Below are 9,911 nucleotides of genomic sequence, written 5' to 3'. Positions count from 1 at the left end.
CTATATATCATAAAAATGTCAAATATTATGAAATGCTTTTTTATGCCACTTTCCCTATGCGGCAGAAGAAGCCAAAGCCTCCACGTAAACCGGGCGGCCAGGCGTCCACAAATTTCACCTGCCAGATGATCACCCTTTGTACGGCTCCATCGGGGCACAGATCGCTCAAAAAAAAATCTGACATTGCAATGGAAGGACCACCTGTCAGGCCAGCGCTAAGCTGGCAGCAGATTGCAAATTTGCAGTCAGCTCTTCTTCTAGAAGTCAGACGCTTAATTAATCCTCTCGTATTCCCATGCGAAAACAGCTCTTCTTCTAGAAGGAGAGCTGACTGCAAATTTGTAATCTGCTGCCAAGGCGCCAAGCGCCATGCTCGGTCCCACGGCTCTGACCATCGCGACCGCAAGCCAACGGCCCCCCACCCCTACAAAACCCCCCATCCTCCTCGGCATCCTCCACCTCGGCAGTCTCCGGTGCACAGCAGACGCACGCAAGCACCCCGAAAACGCATTGGAATCGCAGCCCAGGTCACGGCTCGGCGTCGGCGCGGGGTGCGGATTGGTAGGGGGGTAGGAGGCCGCGGCCTGGCGGGGAGTGAGGAGGGATAGAGAGATGGACGCGGCGGGGGACATCCAGAAGGTGGCGAGCATGCGGCGAGACAGCGAGTCCATGTGGCGGCGCGGGGACGACGTGTTCTCGCGCTCCTCCAGGGAGGAGGACGACGAGGAGGCGCTGCGCTGGGCGGCGCTCGAGAAGCTGCCCACCTACGACCGCGTCCGCCGCGCCATCCTCCCGCTCGGCGACGGCGCCGAGGCGGGAGGGAAGGGGCTCGTGGACGTCGACGTGCTCAGCCTCGGCCCGCGCGATCGCCGCGCGCTGCTGGAGCGCCTCGTGCGCGTCGCCGACGAGGACAACGAGCGGTTCCTGCTCAAGCTCAAGGACCGCGTTGATAGGTGCGTGCGTGCGTGCTCGTAGTAGTACCAGAAAAGTAGTGGTGGCCTGCTGGCTGCTGCCCGTGACCTTGGCGGTTGCCTCGCCCGCCGGGTGTTTGACGGTTTGCGCGTTCTTGGCTGTGCAGGGTTGGGATCGACATGCCCACGATCGAGGTGCGGTTCGAGCACCTGGAGGCGGAGGCGGAGGTGCGCGTCGGCAGCGGCGGCCTCCCCACTGTCCTCAACTCCATCATCAACACGGTCGAGGTACGCGCGCCGTCGTGCTCCACTCGTTCGTGCGCTCTAGATTCATTCCGCCTACGTATGCGTCAACGAAAGGTGATTGATTGGTGTGCGTCTTGTCCCATTCAGGAAGCAGCGAACGCGCTGCACATACTGCCCACTAGGAAGCGGACCATGCCCATCCTCCACGACGTCAGTGGCATCGTCAAGCCGCGCAGGTAGTAAAACGATCTCTCCTTTCTTTTTTTTTTCTCCTACAGCGAGGATGATATGTTCTTTTGGACAACTAAGATTATAACTCTAGTATTTGTTTGTTTTGTTTTGGAGTTGGAGTCTGGATTATTAAATCAGGGTCTTTTGGGACTCGATTTCTTCGCTTCTTCCACCAGTCTACCTCACGTTCTTTACGTTGGTGCAGGATGACTTTGCTGTTAGGCCCACCCGGATCAGGCAAGACCACCTTGCTGCTCGCGCTGGCCGGAAGGCTTGACAAAGACCTCAAGGTTGTAAAAATGGAATGCTATACTATACATCTTGCAATAATTATGCCTTTGAAATATCAATCTGTGTATTCCCTCATTATGCACAATTCATCAGCATCTTGTTTATCTCAACTTCTGTACAAAATGGGCAAACAGGGCACCTTCTGTGGATACGGATTACTTACATTGAAACAATATGCAGGTTAAAGGCAAAGTGACCTACAACGGGCACGAGATGACGGAGTTTGTGCCCGAGAGGACGGCCGCGTATATCAGCCAACATGACCTCCACATTGGAGAGATGACTGTGAGGGAGACGCTAGCTTTCTCCGCCCGCTGCCAGGGTGTTGGCTCCCGCTTTGGTACAATTTTGAGCTAGTCACACAAACACATGCATTCATTTGGGCGGCTTGCAGATTACGCGAGGTTGGCATGGTTTGATTGATATGCTTATCAGGTTTTCCTTCTTTCCTTTTATGTTGTCAGATATGCTGACTGAGCTGTCGAGGCGGGAGAAGGCGGCAAATATCAAGCCTGATGCTGATATGGATGCATTCATGAAGGCAAGTATTTACAAAACCTGACTACATCCAGCATGTGTTTGCTGTCTTTTGTTAAGTTATTCATGAACGCTTAACTGATCAGAAGCGAAAACTTAGTATTTTTTTCTGCTTAACTTAATTAGGCGTCTGCAATGGGTGGGCAAGAGGCCAATGTGGTCACTGACTATATTCTGAAGGTACATGCAACTTTTAGCTACAGCCGCGAGTATTTTCAGATTGGATTACTCTAATCTGTCTTTACCATTTGCATGTCACTTGCTGCAGATATTAGGACTTAGAGATATGTGCAGATACGATGGTAGGGGATGAGATGCTGAGGGGCATCTCTGGTGGACAACGAAAGCGTGTTACAACCGGTAAAAAAGACAGTCGTTTATCAGTTCAAAAACATTGGCTTTATGTAAGAGCGTTGTGAATGATTTTCTTTGGATGTATCCTGTAGGTGAGATGCTGGTTGGGCCTGCCAGGGCGCTTTTCATGGACGAGATCTCAACTGGGCTTGACAGCTCCACTACATTCCAGATTGTGAACTCGCTTAGGCAGTCTATCCACATCCTTGGTGGCACAGCCGTTATCTCCCTGCTGCAGCCAGCGCCTGAGACTTACAACCTTTTTGATGACATCGTCCTCCTTTCAGACGGCCAGGTCGTGTATCAGGGCCCCCGTGAGGATGTGCTTGAATTTTTCGAGTCCGTAGGGTTCAGATGCCCTGAGAGGAAGGGTGTCGCCGACTTCTTGCAAGAAGTACATACTGTGCACCATATTTCAATGTACATATATGTAAAATCCTTGTTAACATATCTCCATTGAAATGCTGAGCAGGTGACTTCGAAAAAAGATCAGAGACAGTACTGGGCGCGTCTTGATGAGCCTTACAGGTTTGTGACTGTGAAGGAATTCGCGACTTCATTCAAGTCATTTCACACTGGGAGAGCTATAGCAAACGAGCTCGCTGTTCCGTTTGACAAGAGCAAGAGCCATCCAGCCGCGCTGACCACCACGAGGTACGGCGTGAGTAGCAAGGAGCTGCTGAAGGCAAACATAGATCGGGAGATCCTTCTCATGAAGAGGAACTCTTTCGTCTACATGTTCAGAACCTTCCAGGTAATTTCCATTAGTCCAAACAATAGCATCAGTTGGCATGTAAGGAAAAACAACAGCAACATGACTGACTCCTTGGTTCTCTGGCATTGCAGCTGATGCTAACGTCAATCATTGCAATGACTGTCTTCTTCCGTACGAAGATGAAGCATGACTCGGTGACAAGTGGGGGCATCTACATGAGCGCTCTCTTCTTTGGTGTGTTTATGATCATGTTCAATGGCTTCTCTGAGCTGGCACTCACTGTCTTCAAGCTGCCTGTATTCTTCAAGCAGAGGGACCTCCTTTTCTTTCCGGCATGGTCCTACACTATACCCTCATGGATCCTCAAGATACCCATCACATTTGTCGAGGTTGGCGGATATGTATTCTTGACATATTATGTAATTGGGTTTGACCCAAATGTCGGCAGGTGAGATTTACCGATAGTTTATGGGTCATTTTATTAACAAAACGTGTAGCCTTAATCATTTTTTACTCTGGTAATGTGCTGCGAATGTTCTAACAGTATCAGTTGCCTTCAGGTTCTTCAAGCAGTATCTTCTTCTGTTAGCAATCAATCAGATGTCAGCTTCACTCTTCCGATTTATTGGTGGGGCAGCAAGGAACATGATTGTTGCAAATGTCTTTGCATCGTTCATGCTGCTGGTTGTCATGGTGTTGGGAGGATTTATTCTAGTAAGAGGTAAAAACTCACCTTTCTCTCTTTTTGTAATTCTTTGCAATGTAGCTTCTTCCTAAACCACTGCTTCTTTGTATCTCATCTTGCAGAGAAAATCAAGAAATGGTGGATCTGGGGCTACTGGATCTCCCCAATGATGTATGCGCAGAATGCCATCTCAGTGAATGAGATGCTTGGGCACAGCTGGGACAAAATATTGAATAGCACTGCCTCCAACGAGACCCTAGGTGTGCAAGTCCTCAAGTCCCGTGGAGTATTCCCGGAAGCAAAGTGGTATTGGATTGGCTTTGGTGCAATGATTGGATTCACGATACTCTTCAATGCTCTCTTCACTCTTGCCCTTACATACCTTCCGCGTGAGTACCTCCAAACCGGTTCGCTCATTATTCTTGGATTTCGCAATATCTAAACCTGTGAACGGTTTCGTCTTGTTATTTTGCAGCATATGGCAACTCCCGGCCATCAGTATCTGAAGAGGAACTGAAGGAGAAGCATGCCAACATGAACGGTGAGGTTCTGGATGGCAATCGCTTGGCATCAGGAAGCGCTCATCGATCAACAGGAATCAACGCTGAATCTGAGTCAGCAACAATGGAAGATAATTCTGCCCTGACTCAAAAGGGGATGATCCTCCCATTTGTCCCGCTTTCACTCACCTTCGACAACATCAGATACTCTGTTGACATGCCACAGGTAAAATATAGAAAGTTGCTTCTCTTACACTGTCAACAATGGTAATTGACCGCTAGTCTATAACCTTGGGTGTGAAATCAAATTCAGGAAATGAAAGCACGAGGTGTTGTTGAAGATCGTTTGGAGCTCCTGAAAGGTGTCAGTGGGTCTTTTAGGCCAGGGGTGCTGACCGCACTGATGGGCGTTAGTGGCGCAGGGAAGACTACTCTGATGGATGTGTTGGCAGGGAGAAAGACCGGTGGGTACATTGAAGGAGACATCAGCATTTCAGGATACCCTAAGAAACAAGAGACCTTTGCGCGTGTATCAGGATACTGTGAACAGAATGATATCCACTCGCCACAGGTGACAGTCTATGAGTCCCTGCTTTTCTCAGCATGGCTCCGGCTTCCCAAGGATGTAGATTCGAAGAACAGAAAGGTCAGTCCCACAAAAAGGTTGTCATTTCCACCTTCAGTTGATATTTGGTAAATAGCTGCTTACCTTTGTGTCTACAGATGTTCATTGAGGAGGTGATGGAGCTTGTGGAGCTCAAACCACTGAGAGATGCCTTGGTTGGACTTCCTGGAGTGAACGGTCTGTCAACTGAGCAGAGGAAAAGGCTTACCATTGCTGTGGAACTTGTTGCAAATCCTTCGATCATCTTCATGGATGAGCCAACCTCGGGGCTTGATGCCCGAGCAGCTGCAATTGTGATGAGGACGGTGAGGAACACTGTCAATACTGGTAGAACTGTGGTCTGCACGATACATCAGCCTAGCATCGACATATTTGAAGCATTCGATGAGGTGAGTGGGATTTCACAAAGGAGATTTCTTCCAGCTACTCTCTGGATAGCTGTGCTAGATTGTCATACTAGATTTGTTGTGGCTGGTTTTCGAAGCCTTGAACCATGTTGCAACTTGCAAGGTCTGAAATGTTTGATTAATACTTGCAGCTTTTCCTGTTGAAGCGTGGTGGAGAAGAGATCTATGCTGGTCCACTAGGCCATCATTCTTCAGAGCTGATAAAGTATTTCGAGGTAAAGTGATATTACAGGAATTTGGATATCCATCTATCAAATTTCTTCAAAATTACTCATAAGATCTTGTGGTTTCATATTATGCAGGGCATTCAAGGGGTTAGCAAAATTAAAGATGGTTACAATCCAGCAACATGGATGCTGGAAGTGACAACAGTCTCTCAAGAACAGATGCTAGGTGTTGATTTCAGTGACACATACAAGAAATCTGAACTCTACCAGTAAGTAACTTTCAATCCTACAAATCGCTTCACTTTGAGCGTAAGCATAAGTGGTCACATTAACAACTAGGAAGAGCACTAAATAATTAAAATTAATTATGGTAGGTCAAAGTTTCGTAAGTATGCTATAGGTAACTTATCATACTAAGCTTATGCAACAAAATGGAGGACTACCGGTTGCTACATACCAATGCACTTTGCAGTTCTGAATATTATGAACCTTCGTTCTCCAGAGCATTTCTGCAGTCGATGATGTGTTGTTACGTTTTACAGGAGGAACAAGGCCTTGATAAAGGAATTAAGCCAACCAGCGCCAGGTTCAAGTGATCTGCATTTCCCTAGCAAGTACTCACGGTCTTCCATCACACAATGTGTGGCTTGCCTGTGGAAGCAGAACCTGTCATACTGGAGAAACCCTCCTTACAATACCGTTAGGTTCTTTTTTACTACCGTCATTGCCCTCCTCCTCGGCACCATCTTCTGGGACCTTGGTGGCAAAGTGTAAGTCATGCCAAATTTTACTATTGCATATAGCAAATATGTGGACACCTTCAAAATTTAATACACATTTTGCTTCTTAATCCAGGAAGACGTCACAAGACATGTTTAACGCTATGGGTTCAATGTACTCTGCGGTGCTGTTCATCGGCATCATGAACTGTACCTCAGTTCAGCCAGTGGTGGCTGTGGAGCGGACTGTTTTTTATCGTGAAAGAGCTGCCGGCATGTACTCAGCTTTCCCATATGCATTTGGCCAGGTGAATGGTTCTCCTGAAAATCATTTTCAGACACCTTTTTCTGCTTCTGATTACTGCATATTCTTGGGAGACGGTTCTGATCAGCTTGTCTCTCCTCGCAGGTTGTCATTGAGCTCCCATACGGACTGTTCAGACTATCTTATACGGGGTCATAGTGTACTCGATGATCGGGTTCGAATGGACGGCTGCCAAGTTCTTCTGGTACCTCTTCTTCGGGTACTTCACGCTGCTCTACTTCACATTCTACGGCATGATGGCCGTCGGCCTGACACCAAACTACCACATCGCCTCGATCGTCTCCTCGGCGTTCTACGCCATCTGGAACCTCTTCTCTGGGTTCATCATCCCCCGACCGGTAAGCGTCGTCGCCCTTGTCGCTCCGTTGTGCCTACCCTTATTTTTCAATACTTTCCGTAACTCATTTCCGTTCTGGCCTGACACGTTGTTCAGAAAGTGCCGATCTGGTGGAGGTGGTACTGCTGGATATGCCCCGTCGCGTGGACGCTGTACGGGCTGGTCGTGTCTCAATTCGGCGACGTTACGACGCCGATGGACGACGGCAGGCCCGTGATGGTGTTCATCGAGGACTACTACGACTTCAAGCACAGCTGGTTGGGGTGGGTTGCCGCCGTGGTCGTGGCGTTCGCGGTGCTCTTCGCCGCCCTGTTTGGCTTCGCCATCATGAAGCTCAACTTCCAGAAGAGATGATGACGATAGGAGCTGGGAAGCATGTCCTGCACAAGGGATTGCATTCTTTGGGTTGGATTACAAATCGGGCTGTGCATATTGGTGGAGTACACCGTATATCTTAATTCGTTAGTTACTCGTATAAGCCTTTTCCCTTCTTTTTAGAAAGGTGGCGTAGTATTTCGTAAGGTAAAGGATTCATGCCTAGTAAAAAATTTTGTAAACGAGTACCAGAGAAAAATTATCAGTTGGAGAAGGTAAGAAAGGGCCACTTCTTTAGCTGACTGTCGATGGTTTGTTTCTAATAAATGTGTCTAAAAATAACAGGTTATTTTTTGGATCAAAGATTGAGCATAAAGCTAGGCACATATGATATATATAAATTCGGGCATCTACTTGAAGTAATATCATACGTCCTGTGTGGATAATTGTATGTATGTATTTACTCGAGTACATGTAATATGGCTAATCTATTATAAGGAGTACATTAAATCTAATCTAACATAAAGCTAAAGATTAAGTTCCTCTTACGCTAAGATCCTGATGCCTGCCTCCAATAGTCGAGAGAAAAAAGAGCCTCCTCTGGGGGTCTGAGTCCCTATCTTATATAAGAGTGATATACCGTCTCCTATCCAATCGTAGTCGATAAGAAGTTCTTTTTCTTGTCATCAAAGTAGGTAGATTTGCCCTGGATACTAGTCTTCTCGAGTTGGTTAAGCAATTGAGGCCTTCCTAGTATAGACCTTCTAGATGCTTGGCGTATCAGGTACCGCGGATTCGGTTCTATAATATTCCGAGTTGTTAAGTATGCACACGGTATATCTCGTTTGTATATGGTATATCCCTTATGTGTATATACCCTATAGTTAGATATTTGACAATAGCTTCCTAAATCTACTTAGCAACGAGGACTTCTACAAGCATCTACACAATTATCGCCAAGTCCAATCCTGGTCGCATAAGGTAGATCAAACTCACAGTCAAAAGAATCGAATAAGAAAAGGCTATGTTCCGAGTATCGAGTGGAAACACTTTTGGGTCGAGCACCATTTTGTTATCCACACTCGAGACTAGATAGGGGTCCGAAATATCGACTTCTCGACATCTGTCTCTGAGTAGAGTTAAAAAAATCTTTTGAAATTTGAAGCGACATTGATAGGCACATTTAATGCTTGAAGAATGCATACGAGCATGCAGAGATTCGCACAATGCCATCATCCCGCTTTTCACGCCAATCGAAGTGCCATAGTTTTTATCCCAATCGAAAACAATTTATGAGTCTCATCTTGAGGCAAGGCCTATTTAATTACCCGAGAAGAGAACTTCACCATCATTGCCTCCTCTGCAGTCTCGCCCTTCGAGTTCATCCACCACTGTTCGTCTTCTACTCAAAGACTTCATCTTTCACTTTGGATCTTATGGTGAAAACTCCCAATTAGGTGACTTTGCCTTTGGGAGTGCTCAACACTATCTCCAACAAACTGCGGTTTTCAAGAGATTTCACCTTCTTCCGCTATGTCTGCATCTCATGGTGTGAAGTCTGTAGGACAGCGGAATTTGCTCCTTGGATCCTGAAGGGACTGTTCATGCATGAGGATGGCTTGGTGGAGGTCCATTGTCTGGGAAGTGAAGCAGTTTTCAACCTTCGTTTTCGAAGTTTAGTTAGCGACAGCTGGTAGATGATTAGGGCCTCGAACGGGCTCTTGATCGTCATCGAGTGAGAACGTCAGATCAAAGGTAGGGTAATTAACCTGGTGACCGAATGGTCTGTAATCTCCCATCACTTTCCTACGATGCGTTTTGGGTGAACCTAGAGGGGTTCGCAGTGCGCAAGGATTGGAAATTATTCATCGTCATTGTTCTGAGGATGTTGTGCTTTCATCTTCAGATCACGAATTGAGTACACGTTTATCTTATCAATGGACCACCATGATGGTTTCATATCTATAGTGACAAATTTTGGTGGCGTTTTTTGGATTTTCTAGATGAAGTAGCTTCAGGGGATCCATCAAGAGCTGTGACGACATTGGAACAGTCAATGCCTGAGTTTGAGATCTGGCAACCTGGTTTGATGGTTCTTGACTACTCCTGGTCGAGTCTCGTGCTTTTCTTGAAGGTTGGCGAGCAAATTGATGATCTAGCCGAGCACAATGCATTGACGCCAGTTTCCCTCCACGCATTTGGTGATGATATTTTAGAGCCACTAGAATGGGAGGTTGTTCCTTGGGAGAAAGAAAGACCAATTCTACTGGACATGACCTCCAAAGCTGTACTATCAATACTTGGAGTTACCAACCCTAGTCAAATTCTTAGCTTCCACTGAGCGAACTCAGCTTACGACTAGGACGATTATGACGTGCTTGAAGTTTCCTATCATGACGAGGATTCCAGGACCATAAAATTCCTTGAGGGGAATTTCAAGTGGCATTCTTGTAAATGGATATCACCAAAGCTTTCTCTTTAGTCGAATAGTACACTTTTGTCTGATGGTTGCAATAAAACCTTGCTGATATTTTATCTATCTAACA

General features: G+C 46.8%; 1 pseudogene; it reads left to right on the top strand.

The window, feature by feature from the left end:
* The first annotated feature begins 354 nt into the window (after positions 1 to 354).
* Positions 355 to 7,721, top strand: LOC133906874 (ABC transporter G family member 36-like; annotated as a pseudogene).
* Positions 7,722 to 9,911: the final 2,190 nt, after the last annotated feature.

This window comes from Phragmites australis, chromosome 2, assembly GCF_958298935.1.
Source record: "Phragmites australis chromosome 2, lpPhrAust1.1, whole genome shotgun sequence".
In the NCBI taxonomy this organism is placed as follows: domain Eukaryota; kingdom Viridiplantae; phylum Streptophyta; class Magnoliopsida; order Poales; family Poaceae; genus Phragmites; species Phragmites australis.
Note: the sequence above shows the minus strand (reverse complement) of the source record. Positions and strands in the feature narration are given on the sequence as shown.